The sequence below is a fragment of the Bubalus bubalis genome, chromosome 22 (assembly GCF_019923935.1).
Source record: "Bubalus bubalis isolate 160015118507 breed Murrah chromosome 22, NDDB_SH_1, whole genome shotgun sequence".
Classification (NCBI taxonomy): domain Eukaryota; kingdom Metazoa; phylum Chordata; class Mammalia; order Artiodactyla; family Bovidae; genus Bubalus; species Bubalus bubalis.
This window is the reverse complement of record NC_059178.1, coordinates 55,710,510-55,730,262: the sequence shown is the minus strand read 5'-3', so window position 1 is coordinate 55,730,262 and position 19,753 is coordinate 55,710,510. Positions and strand designations below refer to the sequence as shown.

The following is a 19,753-nucleotide window of genomic DNA, read 5'->3' as shown; positions in this document are numbered from 1 at the left end:
CCCAACATATTATGTGTCAGTGCTACCTAAATGTATATTGATATGCAATTATAGATGTACATTCAAATTCCTTAAAGAGGAAAATTTGAAGCTTTAATTCTATATTTAAGTGATTCATTTGAACATATGAAATACCTATAAAAATAAACTATAAAAGTAAGTAATCTGTTGGGATAATGAATTCTCTCCATTAGAAAATAAGGAAAGTGATATCTGATCTTTATTTTTCTTTTAATTTTTCCTTTAAAGGATGTAGCAAATATTACACATTGTCAGGTCTTCTGGTGATGTGATGAAAAATAGTTTATTGCCAGCTTCTTGGGCATTATTATCTCCCAAACTTCTTAATATGGGAAGAGAATAGCACATGGAGAACACAAATATTGACTAATGGGATTAGCCAATATAATCTTCAGATAGATGAATTTACTTGACATGCTTAAGTAAGATTTACATACTAAACATCCCCCATGATTTTCATTTGTGACTTCACTTCAACATGGTTATCTGCTGTTTTTATCATTAGAGATATTTAAAGATAAGTATTACTGTCCAGTAGATAATAAAATAAAATTTATAAACGAGAACTCAGAGGTACTAGTACATCAACAATATTTATATATGAAGTTGCAAGTGAAAGTTGCTCGGTCGTGTCCGACTCTTTGTGACCCCATGAACTAAACAATCCATGGAATTCTCTAGGCTAGAATACTGGAATGGGTATTCTTCAGGGGATCTCCCCAACTCAGGGATCAAACCCAGGTCTCCCTCGCTGCAGGTGATTCTTTACCAACTGAGCCACAAGGGAAGCCCTTATATGAGGTTAAAACACTTTAAAAGAGTAGAGTATCACTTAGTTGAATTGTATTGATTGTTCCTTTACTCAGAAATGATGGGTAGGAAAATAAAAAGCAGAGTGAGTTTGAACATTTCAGAACAGTTTGAGGAAAGCTTTGGCAAATTAGGGATATCTTATATACTTTATAACAAATAACAGGACAAGAGGAAAGAATAACAGAAAATATATGTAGCAGTGAAGGATCAGGGAAAGAGAAAAAGAATGAAGGGTTAGAGAAGACAAGATAATCCAAATAGGAAGTAAATATGGTTTTTCATTTAAGTAGAGAATTTGCAACAGTGTGAAGTATAAATACTTGTTTCTCTACTGTATTTCTCAACAGCATAACTATTACAATAGTTATGAACAAAGATAAAGTTTCTCATCTTACATAGCCTGCATGTAATCTTGCAAGTATATATTCTCAGAGGTCTCTATCTTCAGTCACAATTTAATTTGAGAAACATTCAGTCACTGGTTATGTTATTACCGCATTCAGTCATCTGTTCATGTTGCAAACATACTAGGTCTAATATACTAAGCGCAGACTTTTACTTTCTTTTTCATTATCTTTACCATGAGTTTTACGTTTTCACCCTGCATGTTTTCTGTAGACACATGCATAAGTGCAAATATATGAACAAACGCCTGTTTTCTACCTCATATAATAACTAAAATGGTGAGCTATAACATGAAATCATTACTTGATTACTACTATGTACAATTGAAAAATGATAATATTTACCAAGGCAAATAGCATTAAATGTATTTCTTAAAAATATGTTTTACTATTCTGATTCTTAGAACTGATTTCTTCCCAATTGTTTGTAATGGAGAAAGACTATAATTTCCGTTAAGTGGCTTTATGTCACTTAACAGTATGCCAAGCAAAGCATTTTTCTGCCCATGAAAGTCATGGTGCAGAAAATCTACATTTTCTGCATTTCATCTACAACTATCCTCTAAGGAACACAGTGTAGACAGAATGGAAGATCGATTGGGCTTCTTTACCAAAATTATAGACAATATACCAAGTACATGATGTAATCAAAGTAAAATCTGCTGCCCAGAACTTTTGGAAATAATGTCATGGTGACTTTAAAAAAAAAAAAAAAGAAAAAGCCAACTCAGAATGTACTGTTTAAGTAGCTAATGGCAGATCTAAGCATCATAACCATCCAAAGACGTACAGAGAAAACAGAAGAGACTCTAAGGAAGCAAGCAGAGTAGGACATGACTTACTTGAGTTCTACTATGTGAAATAATAAAGACCAGAACTGAGATTGTACCGGCTCTTGAGGAGACCAGCCAGCCACTTGGTGGGAAGTGGATGATATTTTTTTCACCTAAAAAGGGGACAGTGATATTTCCTGATAAAGATACAGCCACCTTTGTGAGACCTGTGTGACTGATTTGCTCACAGCACTTTCGGCAGGGCCGTCATTCAGGGGCCAACAGAGCTTCAGATTCACCAACATGGGGTCATGCATATTTCTCAGACCTGAAGGCCTCAGAGTAATCACATGACCACAGATCCTTTGGTTCCACAAACATCGTGCATCCAGACGGTGTCAGCCTAATGATGCTGCAGAACGGCCTCTCAAAAGAGGACACCAAACAATCATTCATCAGTTTCTAGATAATTGAATAGTAAAAGTATGAAGGAGTAAACTGCACATTTTCTGGTTTTGTGGAGGCCCAGGGCAGACCACCCCAAGATGTGCCTCAATGTCATACTGATTACTGTGAATTAAAGTTACAGAAGAGGGGACCAAAGTAAGAGACTTTGACACTCTCATCTCCCTGGAAGCAGGAAATAAGTGAAAGTGTCCTCCCTGCCCTGGAAGGTGCCCTGGCCGGTGTCACTGTCTGTAAGAGCATTTCTTTAAGGTTGAAATATTTACCAATCATGTTCATGTCCTGTAATTTGTGTCTCGGATTAGATCTCTTTCTCTGTATGAAACAGGGAGGGGTTCAGTTATTTTCAGGTTTGGGTTGATTGATGCTGTTATCTAAGTGGGTTCACTTTCTTTTACATGAAGATTGTGGAGCGACTCCCTGAAATCACCACAGAACCCTGGGAACCTGAATGAGAACAACAGTTTATCCACATTTACATGGTCTTGAGCTTCTACGCTGGATGTTCACTGGATTTCATCTCAGTTACATCTGATGGTCTCTGTTCTTCCTTTCTGGGCCAACTCCCAGTTTTCTACAGTTATTTTTCATTGACTCTCTTTGAGACCATGTCTTCCAGCATCTATTAAGGGAATGCCAATATCCATACAGAACATATCCATTCTAACAGTGAGGTGTTGAATATGCGTAATGTCAACTTCCCAATCCGTATCTCCCTTAATGATTGTAGCCTCAGTGTAGTTCTGCTGATGCTTAGAATCATGTATGATTCTTTTAAGATGTTCATCCAAAACCTGTTCTCTCTCTTTAGAAATGAGAGGTTCAAACCAGTCACCCTATTAAGCAGATACTTGTAAAATTAATAGGCTATGCCAGACACTTTTGTAAGTGCTTCATATACACTAGTGAATAAAACAAAGTTCTCTATTCTTATGGAACTTACCTTCCTTCTAGCAAGAAAAGGCAGATAACTAGGGTGAGAAAAGATAAATCATTCAATTACAAATTATCTTAGAATATGAAAAGTATTGTAGGGGAGAGAAAAATCAAACATGATGAAGTTTGAGAGAGCTAAGATTTCTAAGTTTTTGTAATCCAGATAGAATAATCAAACAAACATTTTCAGGCAACCTACTTTGACAAGTGATGCGAGGAACAGCAATGGGACGGTTACGACAGGAAAGAAGGGAATCCAACCCACTGCCAGGAGCTCTCTGATAGTCACGTGGAGGATGTTGCAGCATTATCTGCCCAAGGGATCAATTTATGCAGTGCTTAGACACCAGCTCCCATCACACACTGGGAAGGGAAGGTCCGTAAGATGTACTGTCCTACACTGAGGTGGGTTCTGCTGGCATCTCTTGATGAAGTGGAAAACAAGCACTGGAGTGAATGTGATAGATTCACGGTGCAGTCAGAATACAGCTGCACAGAGCTGGTTGCCACAGCAACAGCTGAAAAAAAAGAAAGGGACAAGAAAAGCTGAGGCCGTGCTCGATACACAGAGGCTTTCACTGGGTAAGAGGGATAGTAAAATGAATGTATGGAGGAAGAACATTGCAACCAGAGACAACAGGCTATGCACATATTTCAACATTTTTGGGCAGCTGCAAGAGTCTAGTGAGGTTGGACTTGTGTGAACGAGGGCGTGATTTGCAGAGCCTGAGAGCAGAATGGGGCCGGATCACTGAGGGCTCTCTAGGCTCTGTTGGTTAAGAATTTAGACTTTTATTTTGTGTGACATAAGATACTGAAGGCTTTTTTTCAGATAAAACATAACATGGCTTTGATGTAATTTTTTTAAATTAAACTTGTATTTTGAAATAAGATTCACATGTGGGTTGTTAGTAATAATACAGAGATCCTGTCTATCCTCTGCCTGAAGTGAAGTGAAGTCGCTCAGTCATGTCCGACTCTTTGCGACCCCATGGACTGTAGCCTACCAGGCTCCTCTGTTCATGGGATTTTCCAGGCAATAGTCCTGGAGGGGATTGCCATTTCCTTCTCCAGGGGATCTTCCCAACCCAGGGATCGAACCCGGATCTAGCGCATTGTAGACAGACACCTTACCGTCTGAGCCACCAAATGATTACCCTCCGCCTAGTTCCTCCATTATTAGCATTCTGTAAAACCTTAACAAAACATCACAATCAGGAGAGTGTCCAAGAAATCCACTTATCCTATTCATATTTCTCTAGTTTAATTATAGTCATTTATGTGTGTGCCTATCTGTGCATTTAGTCCCATACAGTTCTATGACATGTTCAAGGTCTGTGTTACCAGAACCACAGTCAAAACAGAGAACATTCTATCAAAACAAGGATTCCTTACACGGCCCTTTTATAACCAGAACAATCTTCCCTACCCTACACCTGTCTCTCTCCCTAACCCACCGTAACAACCAACTAATCTGTTCTATATTCCCTTAATTTGGTCATTTAAAAAATGTTGTAAAAGTGGAATCACATGGTCTATAAACTTTTAAGATGGCTAATTTCACTGAGCATCATTTTCTTGAGGTCCATCCAAGTTGCTGCATGAATACACAGTCCATTCTCTTTTATTGATGAGTGGTATTCCATACTCTGGCTGTATCCAGTTGGTTTCACCATCTACCGGTTACAGGATATTTAGGTTTTTTCCAGCTTGGATCTATTATGAATAGTGCTGCTATTCACATTCATTTACAGATTTCAGCGTGAACATGAATTTTCATTTCTCTGGGATCAAGGCCCAAGAGTGCAACTGCTTAGACATATGGTTAAATGTATCTTTATTTTGTAAGAAGTTGCCAAACTGCTTCCAAAAGAGGCTCTACCATTTTATATTCCTATTGTCAATGTAGGAGGGAAACAGTTTTTCAGAATTTCATGTTACCTGTGTTTTAATTTTAACCATCGTGATAGGTGTGTTGTAATAGGTCATTGTTTTTTTTTAAAGGTTATTGAGATATAATTCACAGACCATAAAATTTGTTCAAGTGTACAATTCAATGGTTTTAGCACATTCACAGAGTTGCACAAAAAGAACCACACTCTGGTTTGAGAGGATTTTAATCACCCTCCAAAATAACTTCCTATCCATCAGCAGTCATTCTGGTGGGTCCACTGAAAGCAGACACTCTAGAATAGCATTGAAACATGTATATTGTCATATGTGAAACAGATCACCAGTCCAGGTTCGATGCATGAGACAGGGTGCTCAGGGCCAATGCACTGGGATGACCCTGAGGGATGGGATGGGGAGGGATGTGGGAGGGGGGGTTCAGGATGGGGAACACATGTACACCCATGGCTGATTCATGCAAACGTATGGCAAAAACCACTACAATATTATAAAGTAATTAGCCTCCAATTAAAATAAATAAATTAAAAAAAAAAGAAAGTAGACACTCTAGCTGGTCCTTACAAGGGGCCTTCCCTGTTCAGGGTTTGGTCCCTGGCAGGATCCCATTTACTGGTGAAGAGCAGCCCCCTGGTGTCTCTCAACACAGAGTGCTTCTTAGGCTCAGTGGAGGAGAGTGTTTGTCAACAGGCTGCCATATGCTCCCTTCCCTTTGATCCTGGGGCGACGTGAAACCTACATGACGTGTAGAATTTTTAGGCTGCCTACTTTTGCTCGATTGGTAGTCCAGAAAATGCTAGCTTTGATATCACCACTGCTGTTGGGGATTGGATGGTAAGACACCTTGCAGTAATAAATTCTTCCAGTGCTGCAGTCCCTAACTAGGCTGCCTTTCTCTTTCAACTTTTCATTTTTAATCTTTAGATGCTTCCCGCATCATCTCCACGGTTCATAAACTGTACTAGTGGGGAGAAGGGAGAAAGGCAAGTCTATCCCATATTCTCTGTAACTTTAACTTACTTTTAAAAATGATCACTATGACCTCTATTTTAAGTTAATGCTTGGGTACACAGTTAGAAGTTGCAGAAGTCATGTGCAATGAAATAAAGGTAATTAATGATAGTGGCTTGAATGCTGCTGGGAGCAGACATAGCTATATGTGATAGAGGTACAGATCTGATCATGAATAGCTCTTGAAATTAGAGTCAGAAAGGTTGTCCACATGGTTGGATCTGCGGATTATGGAAGAAATAAGGAATCAAGTCTATTTCCCCTCTAAGCAGATGAAAGGTTAGAGTTGCCATTACCTGATAATCTAAATTCATAGGGCATTAGAATAAAAGGTGTATCTGGAATTCAACTGTGTGCATATTAGTAATGAGATGGATATTAGACATGCAGATGGAAATATCAAGAAGGAAATGGAGATGAGCCCAAAGAATATGAAGGCGATCTAGGCTGGTGATATACATTCAGTAATTGCTACTGCTAAGTCACTTTAGTCGTGTCCGACTCTGTGCCACCCCATAGACGGCAGCCCACCAGGCTCCCCCCTCCCTGGGATTCTCCAGGCAAGAACACTGGAGTGGGTTGCCATTTCCTTCTCCAATGCATGAAAGTGAAAAGTGAAAGTGAAGTCGCTCAGTCGTGTCCGACTCTTAGCGACCCCATGGACTGCAGCCCACCAGGCTCCTCCGTCCATGGAATTTTCCAGGCAAGAGTACTGGAGTGGGGTACCATTGCCTTCTCAGATTCAGTAATTATTATCTTGCAAATGGTGTTTAAATCCATGATACTGGATAGAATTACCGCAGAGCCAAAGGGTAGATGTTGAGCAAATGCCATGCTGTTACCTCCATCATCTTCTTCCCTCTGAATTCCGAACCCAGCTTTCTCTGAAAGCAACATACTTTTTCCCAAGTGACTTCCTCTCCAAATCTAGTCTTTCATATTCATGGAAAATTCACACAATTCTCATGTCATAGCTTTAATTTCACTGACTTAAAAGACATAATTAGCTCTCAAAAGGCAAATTAATTATCCTGTCAGTGATGGAAATGTCTCTCATAAATTTACTTGAAACTTTGAAAAACATCTCCTTAATTTTACATTATTTTCAGCATTAACAGAAGGCTTATATTTTAACCTAGACTTCATGATTCAAGTATGCTTTATTCATTGTCTTCAGTGAAGGTTATAAGAGTCAAATAAAATTAAATGTGATTATCTTTTCTCCACTATATAGTAACAACTCAGACTTAAGAAAAATTAGTACTTTTTTGAGGTTGTATGTTTCTTAGAAACAAAGTCATAACGGGTATATTTCAAATTTCTACTGTATCATGCAGTTCAGGAGAATCAATGTAAATTGGTTCTGAGAAGCACTTTACTGCTATCAGCATACTCTGCTCCTGAGCAGAAACATGCTTAGGTGGTTGGAGAATACATGTCAGACAAAGATTAAGTCAGCGCTGTACTAATGCTTTCTATTCTCCTGAGCACCAACGAAAGCTGGGAGCTCTTTGCCCACGGCTCCTACCTTCCACGTGCTCACAGAGTAAGGATGAATATTAAGACAATTAACTAGGAACATTTGTATATGCAAGCTGTTCAAACAATATTGATGCATTTGAGGCTTAAATAAAGATTATTTTTGTAAAGTTAAAGTGCACTGACTTAAACTGTGGATATTCCAGTCTCTTGTTCTAGCATAATTATTGGGACTCACCATATTATTGCATCACGTAGTCAATGTGAATGCAATTTTACTTTTAAACACTTAACTATTCATTACATTCACCCACCAACATCATTGAAACACAATGGATGAAAATAAAAGCATATCAACTGGAATACCTCTCATTTAAAATAAACTTAAACATAGATGCCTATCTCCTCTCTTTGAGAGTACATTAGTAAGATGTTTCAGAAAGGAATGTTCGAGTTCACAAGGCAAAGGCAACCGAAATGAAAGATGAAAATATTTTGGCAAAAGGATAATTAGATAATGAGTTAAAACTGAATAGTTAATGATCACCAAAAGGGATGCCAGTAATAAACAAGAACATTTTCACAACCAAAGCCTAGGAATGTGTAAAAAACTGATGGAACTGGTTGCAAGAATAAAGGAAGAGAGGAAGGCAGGAAAGATGGATGAATGGATGGAAAGAAGGAAAGATGGATGGATGGAAGGAAGGAAAGGAGAGAAAGGAAGGAAGGAAAATTAAAAAAAAAAGATGAAAATCTAATATTGTTTGAAAGTTTGTCTGGAGCACTTCAATTTCCTAGATCGCTGACTCCCTCCCACCCTTCAGTGCTTTCCCTAACACATGCACACAGTCAAATAGATAGACTACTTGTCTCATGCAAAGCCAGTGGGAAAGTTATTCCTTGCATGAATTGACCAAGTAGACTTTCAAGTTCGAGGCTGTAGGCTACAGTGATGGAGGCACTGTGTTGAAATGGAGAGTAATGAAAATTCCTGCTTGGGTGCTGAGAATCCCAGACCCACATCCCTGCACAGAGATGAGCCAAGAGAATGGGGATGCCTCTGGAGGAACAGGCTGCATGATATGACCACTGAGGTTTCTGTAGCAAAATGTCAATGGCCCCCAGAGTGAATCCTCTATCCCCAGGTCCTCCCCATGCAGGCAAAACTTCCAGCCAGCGTTTAGGAACTCTTTCCTAGGTCAGAATGGCCCAGCATTCGAGATAATTTCTAACATGAACAGGCACACATTATGTCAAACAACAGGAAAAAAAATATGTAGACAAAATATGGAAAGAGAAAAAACATTACAAAAATTACTGTAATCTGATAGATAAGACAATATCTTTTTTTTAATTTTATTTTTAAACTTCACAAAATTGTATTAGTTTTGCCAAATATCAAAATGAATCTGCCACAGGTATACATGTGTTCCCCATCCTGAACCCTCCTCCCTCCTCCCTCCCCATTCCATCCCTCTGGGTCGTCCCAGTGCACTAGCCCCAAGCATCCAATATCGTGCATCGAACCTGGACTGGCAACTCGTTTCATACATGATATTTTACATGTTTCAATGCCATTCTCCCAAATCTTCCCACCCTCTCCCTCTCCCACAGAGTCCATAAGACTGATCTATACATCAGTGTCTCTTTTGCTGTCTCGTACACAGGGTTATTGTTACCATCTTTCTAAATTCCATATATATGCGTTAGTATACTGTATTGGTGTTTTTTCTTTCTGGCTTACTTCACTCTGTATAATAGGCTCCAGTTTCATCCACCTCATTAGAACTGATTCAAATGTATTCTTTTTAATGGCTGAGTAATCCTCCATTGTGTATATGTACCACCGCTTTCTTATCCATTCATCTGCTGATGGACATCTAGGTTGCTTCCATGTCCTGGCTATTATAAACAGTGCTGTGATGAACATTGGGGTACACGTGTCTCTTTCCCTTCTGGTTTCCTCAGTGTGTATGCCCAGCAGTGGGATTGCTGGATCATAAGGCAGTTCTATTTCCAGTTTTTTAAGGAATCTCCACACTGTTCTCCATAGTGGCTGTACTAGTTTGCATTCCCACCAACAGTGTCAGAGGGTTCCCTTTTCTCCACACCCTCTCCAGCATTTATTACTTGTAGACTTTTGGATCGCAGCCATTCTGACTGGTGTGAAATGGTACCTCATAGTGGTTTTGATTTGCATTTCTCTGATAATGAGTGATGTTGAGCATCTTTTCATGTGTTTGTGAGCCATCTGTATGTCTTCTTTGGAGAAATGTCTATTTAGTTCTTTGGCCCACTTTTTGATTGGGTCATTTATTTTTCTGGAGTTGAACTGTAGGAGTTGCTTGTATATTTTTGAGATTAGTTGTTTGTCAGTTGCTTGGAAAACAAGAAGTAAAACTCTCACTGTTTGCAGATTACATGATCCTCTACATAGAAAACCCTAAAGACTCCAGCAGAAAATTACTAGAACTAATCAATGACTACAGTAAAGTTGCAGGATATAAAATCAACACACAGAAATCCCTTGCAGTCCTATACACTAATAATGAGAAAACATAAAGAGAAATTAAGGAAACAATTCCATTCACCATTGCAACGGAAAGAATAAAATACTTAGGAATATATCTACCTAAAGAAACTAAAGACCTATATATAGAAAACTATGAAACACTGGTGAAAGAAATCAAAGAGGACACTAATAGATGGAGAAATATACCATGTTCATGGATTGGAAGAATCAATATAGTGAAAATGAGCATACTACCCAAAGCAATTTATAGATTCAATGCAATCCCTATCAAGCTACCAACAGTATTCTTCACAGAGCTAGAACAAATAATTTCACAATTTGTATGGAAATACAAAAAACCTCAAATAGCCAAAGCGATCTTGAGAAAGAAGAATGGAACTGGAGGAATCAACCTACCTGGCTTCAGGCTCTACTACAAAGCCACAGTTACAAGACAGTATGGTACTGGCACAAAGACAGAAATATAGATCAATGGAACAAAATAGAAAGCCCAGAGATAAATCCACGCACATATGGACACCTTATCTTTGACAAAGGAGGCAAGAATATACAATGGATTAAAGACAATCTCTTTAACAAGTGGTGCTGGGAAATCTGGTCAACCACTTGTAAAAGAATGAAACTAGAACACTTCCTAACACCATACACAAAAATAAACTCAAAATGGATTAAAGATCTAAACATAAGACCAGAAACTATAAAACTCCTAGAGGAGAACATAGGCAAAACACTCTCTGACATACATCACAGCAGGATCCTCTATGACCCACCTCCCACAATATTGGAAATAAAAGCAAAAGTAAACAAATGGGACCTAATTAAACTTAAAAGCTTCTGCACATCAAAGACAATATCTTGAACTGAAGGAAAGGATGCTCTTAAAAACAAATGAAAAAATGGTAGTCTGTGACATGATGGATGTATTAATTAGCCTGACTTGGTAGACATTTCACAGGATTAAATCACCACATTGTACATTCTAAGTGTACAATTTGATTGGTCGATTGTGCCTCAATGAAACTGGTGAAAAAAAAAGGAGAGTAAGACAATGTTATAAAAATACAATCTTGGGGGAAAAGACATGGGAAACAAGACATGGCTCTTTGGAAATTAGAAACATGAAAACAAATGAAAATACTGTAATACAGCTGGATTGTTGCTATGTTATAAAGATTAGAGAGAATCACACCACTAACAGCAGAGAGAGCTAGAAAGACCAGCTATCCTTGAACAGATTAAGGAAGTATCATGAAGAGCCATTTGGGGGATCAGTTTTAAAGAACAGAAAGCAGTTTTCTAGGAAGGAAAATGGTAATGGATATTTTGATGACTGTTCAAAGACATTTTATAACAACTTTACATGGAATATAATCTATAAAATTACTGAGTAAGTTGTACACCTGAGGATCTTCTGATCTATGAATACAGCATCTCTTTCCACTTATGTATGTCTTCTTCAATTTATTTCATCATTGTCTTACAGCTTTGAGAGTATAGATTTTTCATGTCCTTGGTTAAGTTCATTCCTATTTTATTGTCCCTGATACCTGTGTACAATTTTTATTTGAACAATATTATGTATGTTTCTTGAAAGAAAATGGTTATTTTTAAAGCCAATGTCAATATCAGGATACTTTCTCCAAATATCTTTTATTTTAGTACAAATAATTTTTCTCTTTACTATCATTAATTGGATAGCCAAAGATTGTGTAAAAAGTGATTTGGATAAAGACTTTACATATTAACAATTCAGTTATGTTAGTGAAGTTTTTATGAGTGCTGCTTCATTACCTGTGGTGGATTCATTTTGATGTTTGGCAAAACTAATACAATTATGTAAAGTTTAAAAATAAAATAAAATTAAAAAAAAAAGAAAGACAAAAAAAATAAAATAAATAAAATAAAAAATACCCTTTAAAGTATTATAAAATTAATCAGTTTTAAATGAACGTATTGGTACAATTTTGCCTCCTTTAATGGTATATACTGTTCTATTTTACTCAGAAATATTACATAGATACTGCCTAAAATAATGAATGATATAAAGAGAATAAGTACATAAGTATGATTCTCTGACTAGACTTTTGCTTCCTAATATAAAAGCCTTAATTAACAGTCTTTAAAGATTACTGTAGGGATAGTACTTTTTTAAATATTTCTTTAAATGACTTTGATTTATAGATACTGGTTGGGAGCTGAAATAGGCCTAACCGAGGAGCAGCAATTCACTTGAGCATCTGGCCATCTAATTCTATTCTAGTTTTAGGACTTTTAATTCCACTCTAATAATACAAGTGGGAATTTGGATGAACTGCCATGCTGTAAGATTTTCTATATCTGGACAGAGAAATGTATAGATCTCTGACAATGAGAACAGTTCACTGTCAGAGATATAAAATCTTCTATAGAATTTGTTTTATCAGATTAAATTCTACTGTATCAAAGAAAATATGACCTAGCCATACCAGGGATGTACTAATAGCTCCCATACCTGAAGACAAATGTGATCCAATGGCTTTTTGAAATGTACTTTCAGAATCTTCTATCTTATTAAGAAACAAAACATTGCTGACAGATTATTTCATATACATGATACTTGGGAAATAAAACTGCATGCAGAATTTTATTTTCTACTTCTTCAGTTTTATTTTATGTAAATAATCCAAAGGAAAATGAACAAATATCATAAAACATATTTGAAGGAGCCCTGAAATGGCAGAAGGTTTAGGATTTAATCTAGTCATAAAACTTGTTAATTGCAGTCTTATTTAAAGAAAGAACTTTTTTGAAATATCTTTTATATGCTAGCCACTATGCTCATAGATTGTATACCTGAAAGTACACATTCTTGTGATCATATGTTATTTTGGTGTGACCTCACATTGCAGAGGAATAAATGTGTTAGTGAAACAACTTGGCACTTAATCTGAAAAAATATAACTATTTTTCCAGGTTTTACCTTGCAGACATCATTCAGAGAAGTTCTGCAAAACAACAAGCAGATTTTAAATATATGTAAAAAGCTTCTCAAAAAGCAAAATATAAATACTTTTGGTATTTATAGTAAAGTAACAAGCAATGGCAACAAAAACCACAAGAGGGAATGTATCCAAAATTTAAATGTAAAAGACAGGATGGATTTTACTATGAGTTAAGAAGCTACTTTCTATGCTCACGAAGCTTATTCAATTAAGTCAAAACTACCTAATTTTGCAGGCAGTACCTCCCTTGGGCACTTGGGCAAGAGGACCCCTCTGCCTTGAGATCCATGCACTGAAAAACCCCACAAATTACAAACACATGAACACAAAAAGGCTGCAAGATCACATAAGCACATCTCTCCTCAGAATCAGGTTTGATTTCAATTCAAAAAGGGCCTTTGGTGGGAATGCAAACTAGTTCAGCCACTATGGAGAACAGTGTGGAGATTCCTTAAAAAACTGGAAATAGAACTGCCTTATGATCCAGCAATCCCACTGCTGGGCATACACACAGAGGAAACCAGAAGGGAAAAAGACACATGTACCCCAATGTTCATCACAGCACTGTTCATAATAGCCAGGACATGGAAGCAACCTAGATGTCCATCAGCAGATGAATGGATAAGAAAGCGGTGGTACATATACACAATGGAGTATTACTCAGCCATTAAAAAGAATACATTTGGTGCTCACTTCAGCAGCACATATACTAAAATTGGAACGATACAGAGAAGATTAGCATGGCCCCTGTGCAAGGATGACACGCAAATTCGTGAAGCGTTCCATATTTTAGGAGGCAAGAATATACAATGGATTAAAGACAATCTCTTTAACAAGTGGTGCTGGGAAATCTGGTCAACCACTTGTAAAAGAATGAAACTAGAACACTTTCTAACACCATACACAAAAATAAACTCAAAATGGATTAAAGATCTCAACGTAAGACCAGAAACTATAAAACTCCTAGAGGAGAACATAGGCAAAACACTCTCTGACATACATCACAGCAGGATCCTCTATGACCCACCTCCCAGAATATTGGAAATAAAAGCAAAAATAAACAAATGGGACCTAATTAACCTTAAAAGCTTCTGCACATCAAAGGAAACTATTAGCAAGATGAAAAGACAGCCTTCAGAATGGGAGAAGATAATAGCAAATGAAGCAACTGACAAACAACTAATCTCGAGAATATACAAGCAACTCCTACAGCTCAACTCCAGAAAAATAAATGACCCAATCAAAAAATGGGCCAAAGAACTAAACAGACATTCCTCCAAAGAAGACATACAGATGGCTAACAAACACATGAAAAGATGCTCAACATCACTCATTATCAGAGAAATGCAAATCAAAACCACTATGAGGTACCATTTCACACCAGTCAGAATGGCTGCGATCCAAAAGTCTACAAGTAATAAATGCTGGAGAGGGTGTGGAGAAAAGGGAACCCTCTGACACTGTTGGTGGGAATGCAAACTAGTACAGCCACTATGGAGAACAGTGTGGAGATTCCTTAAAAAACTGGAAATAGAACTGCCTTATGATCCAGCAATCCCACTGCTGGGCATACACACTGAGGAAACCAGAAGGGAAAGAGACATGTGTACCCCAATGTTCATCACAGCACTGTTTATAATAGCCAGGACATGGAAGCAACCTAGATGTCCATCAGCAGATGAATGGATAAGAAAGCTGTGGGTACATATACACAATGGAGGATTACTCAGCCATTAAAAAGAATACATTTGAATCAGTTCTAATGAGGTGGATGAAACTGGAGCCTATTATACAGAGTGAAGTACGCCAGAAATAAAAACACCAATACAGTATACTAACGCATATATATGGAATTTAGAAAGATGGTAACAATAACCCTGTGTACGAGACAGCAAAAGAGACACTGATGTATAGAACAGTCTTATGGACTCTGTGGGAGAGGGAGAGGGTGGGAAGATTTGGGAGAATGGCATTGAAACATGTTAAATATCATGTATGAAACGAGTGGCCAGTCCAGGTTCGATGCACGATACTGGATGCTTGGGGCTGGTGCACTGGGACGACCCAGAGGGATGGAATGGGGAAGGAAGAGGGAGGAGGGCTCAGGATGGGGAACACATGTATACCTGTGGCGTATTCATTTTGATATTTGGCAAAACTAATACAATTATGTAAAGTTTAAAAATAAAATAAAATTAAAAAAAAAAAAAAGGCCTTAGATAGGATTACAATGCATTCACCCATGGTAACATGGAGAAGGCAGAATACATGGGTGAATATGTGGATAGGTTAAGAGGTGTGGCAGTTAAAACCCTGTGCAGGTTGGCTCTGATTGTTTCAACTTTTTTTCTCCCAAATTAAATAATGATTAGTAAATTTGAAGTAACAACTAATGGAATATTGATTGTTCTTTTGAGAGGTTTCTTAACAAGTTAACTAAAATGTGCTTCAAATCATGTTTTATTAGGACAATCAATTAAGAATACAGAAGAAAAACTTGCATTGGTTTCTAGAAAAGGTAGAACCAGAGGATACAATGCCAGACTGAGAGAGACTTGCCAAAACAACATGACGAGGGGAGAACCTCCATTGTGACACAACTTCCAACCGGCACTTCCCAGGTGATGCTCAGCCTTGTCTGTTACCCATTTGTATAAAGAGAATTAAGCTTCATTTAAAAGGTGAATGCTGAAAGAGGTGATAGAAACCACAAGTAAGCAGGCCTAAATTGGTTCAACAAAGTTACCAACCTAGTAGTGCTCTAATGGCTGGCATTGTGGAAGAAGAGAGACTCCAAAGAGTGTATTATAATAATACCCCCAAACAGAGACCATCACCCTCATCAACGTCACCTCTGCTATCACTAGGAAGTAGGAGAAGGGGGAACAGTGGAGGGGGGAGGGGGTGGGGGGAGGGGAGGAGGGGAGGGGGGAGGGGAGAGGGGGAGGGGGAGGGGAGGAGGGATGAAAGCAGGGCGGATAAAGGAAGATGTGGAAACAACCTGGATCACTGAACGACTGTAAGAAGCAAAGCTCACTTTTCAAACTATAACATCCAACTGGCACTGTCATTTGAGAGAAGGACCCATTTCTTTTATGCTTGAGCAGTCCTGCTGTGGGAGACTGTAAGTCACTATGACAATACAGGAATTAACATCCAGTCAATAGTCATTTTTCTCCAGGGACTGCGTTAAAATCTTCCTATGCTTTATCTCATCCCATTCTCATTGCAGTGTTTGCATTCGGTGCTGCTGTAATGCCCGTGTTGCAGATGGGCATTAGAGAACTGGAATATTCTTTCCAACATCGCACGGTGGAGGACACTGCGTTTAGAACAGGTAACTAATCACTCCAGGCAGCACTTCGGTAGCACTAGGGTGCTACCCAGCCCCAGCCTGGCGCTGCTGTAACTTACAGAGGGAAACCAGGAGAAGTGAAAAACATCACTGGACTTACTGAAGCATAAATTAAAGAAGACATACGTATTTACAAAATAAGGTGAATAAATGCTGAAAACAAACTGTCAACTTTATATCCTGCCTGGGACCAGAGCTTGCAGTGATTGCAGCTGCCTACCCAGATAGGTAACAAAAAAAACCCGTAAGCCTAATCATTCACAAAATTCACCCACCCGATAAAAGTTTCTAATACCTGAAGAGAACAAGAGCTGTGTAGAATATATCAATACAACTGGAAACAATGGAAATGAAGCTGACTCTTTTAGAGAATAATTATGCTAATTTTGTTGAACACAATAGGCTCTATTAGCAAATATTTTCATAGTCATGTTATTATTTATCTTCTCTGAAATGTTTGTCTTATTATAGTGAAGTATAAAATAGTCAGATATATGGATTGAATTTAAAGATCAGCAATTATATGTCTGACCTAAAAAATTACAGGTTATACACTATTCAAGGTATATTTTAATTTAGATAAAAAACAATGTATTTGAGATGCCTCTAAAACCATTGATTTCTCACATACAATCTTACTGCTCCAAAGAAGAATGTCTTTAATGAATGACATTCCTAATTATTAATATTCATAGATATATTGCATATATAACAATTTATATTAAATCAAATGAATGTTTCTAGTCCCTTAACTGAATGATGCTAATGGCAAAATGTAAAATAATAAAGTAAGTGCCTTAGAGAAAGAACAGTATCAGTGATACTGAAAATATCAGGTGGATTCATTTTCATTACAGGATACTTCTCAAATCTATCTTCTCATATATGAATAAAATAGAACTTTTGCTGACTATGGAAATAAGTTATTTTATATTAAATAAAATTTCATTACTTAGTAAATACAATTTTCTGTATCAAATTTGCAGGTCTCATAATGTTTCAGTGTATAATGTAAACAAGATTACCACCAAAAGAAATACTCTAAACCTTTAAATTAGTGTGAAATTAAATGTTGAATCAAGTATATAACATTTAAGAGTCAAATACAAAGTCCTCAGTGTCTCCTTGTTCACAATTTGCCCTAAGATTCTGAAATATCACACACCCTACTGCACAGTCTTGATAAACTTACACGTCCCAGCAGAACTGGGCCTCCCATCAGAGCTGATTATTTCAAGAATGGACTGAGAGCCACATGGAGTGAACCAGAGGCTAACCTAAAGGTTACAGACACCAATTTGATTAGTTGGTGCTGAGCACTGGACCTGAAATGTCATCGGGACTTTGGGCTGGTTTTGGCCATTTTCACGGCAATACACTTTGGCCACTGCACACCTGCCAATATTGCAAGCATGTGAGACACTTACAAAATAATCAGACTCAAACACGTAAGCAGAGAAGTAACCGTCAGAGAGTCACTGCCTGGAAACTCATCAGATCCTTTACCCACTTCTCACCATCACTGCCCTTTAGGCACAGGCAGTAAGGGTGGGTTTCTATTTTTTACAACTAACTTCATGCAATGTAAGAAATTACTACTTAAAGACAACAAAATTCCCAAATCCAGAAATTAATTTGATAGCTATGAACAAAATCTGTAAGGTTCAGATTTTGCATTTTGTAAGATAGCATTTAAAACTTTAGAGTAGTTCTAAGTTAAGCTATTAGAATCATAGAGTAATTGAACACACACAGATAATAAAAATATTCTCCATCTCCAGAAAACTAAGTAAGTCAAGCATATAATTTATAAACTATACAAGAATGGCAAACATATATCTATTTTATATCTACGAAATAAGTATACTGGAAAATAGAGAAATAAAAAATGATTGACAGTGTAAGAAACATAAAGCCCAATAAAATACATAAAATGTATAAGAAGAAACTACATAAAACTAACAATAACATGGACAATGTAGCCCTACATATAATCTCTATGAATCATTAAAAAACAGAGTACACATAATTTTCAAGAACATATACATTTTTTCCACAATCGGCCTTATGTTGGCTTATAAAGCCAGCCTCAATAAATTACAAAGTGTTGATACCATTCAATGTATGCTCTCTTGCCATTGGTGAGAAAAGAGAGAAATGAATTTAAAAGCAGGGGATAGGAGCAAGAATTGCCAACATTTTGGAAATGAAGTTATTTCCAAATAACCAACAGAAGATTATAAAAAAGAAATCACAGATAAAATTAGAAAATATTTTAATCCAAATGTTAATGAAAATATCTTAAAATGCATTTCATGAAGCTAGGGTAATTTATAGCCTTAACATGAGAAAGTTTTAAAAGCAATGATTATGAATTTCATTTCAGAAAGCACAAAAAACGAACAGGAAAGCAACGTCCAAACAATAAAGCAAAAGAAATCAATAAAAGTAAAATCATAAAACAGAGAACAGAAATGAAACAAGAATAATTTCTGTATTATTAATGAACTTGAAAAACACAACTAGTACTGTTCAAATATAAAATAGAAAACCAAGAGCACTCAGTTAGCTCAGCTGGAAAAGCATGAGACTCCTGAAACAAAGAAAATCCCAAAAAAAGGCGCATCACTGCAGACCACTAACCAAATTATAATCAATTTTGAATTATCAAGCTTGAAAACAAAATGAATAAATGCCTTAATAAACATAACTTATACCCTGACAAATGAATAAATAGAATTCTAAATAATATTTTATCATCTGTTCATGAAAGTATATTGATTATTGAAACTTCTCCTACAAGTAAAAAGTTCAAGGCCAAACAGCTTCATTAGCAAATTCTACTAAATATGTTTAAGAGAAACAACACCAATACTACACAAATATTTGAAGAAGATAGAAAAAGAGGAAAACATTTTCCATCTCATTCTGCATCACAATTTTAACCTTAATACCAAATCCTGACAAGAAAAAACAACCCAGGTCAACCCTTGTTATAAATGCAGATGGCAAAATCTTGACCCAAATATTAGCAAAGCAAGTCCAGTAATACAGAAAATAAAATTCCATCATGA

At 37.0% G+C, this 19,753-nt stretch overlaps 1 protein-coding gene and 1 non-coding gene across 3 annotated transcripts in view; one reads left to right on the top strand and one right to left on the bottom strand.

The window, feature by feature from the left end:
- The window catches only part of LOC123331130, a 587,693-nt gene that overhangs the window by 150,941 nt on the left and 416,999 nt on the right, over positions 1-19,753 (bottom strand). The gene's annotated exons all lie outside the window — the stretch shown is intronic.
- LOC112581469 lies at positions 14,010-14,116 on the top strand. The gene has a single exon (XR_003106052.3). It is a non-coding gene; the product is annotated as a U6 spliceosomal RNA (small nuclear RNA).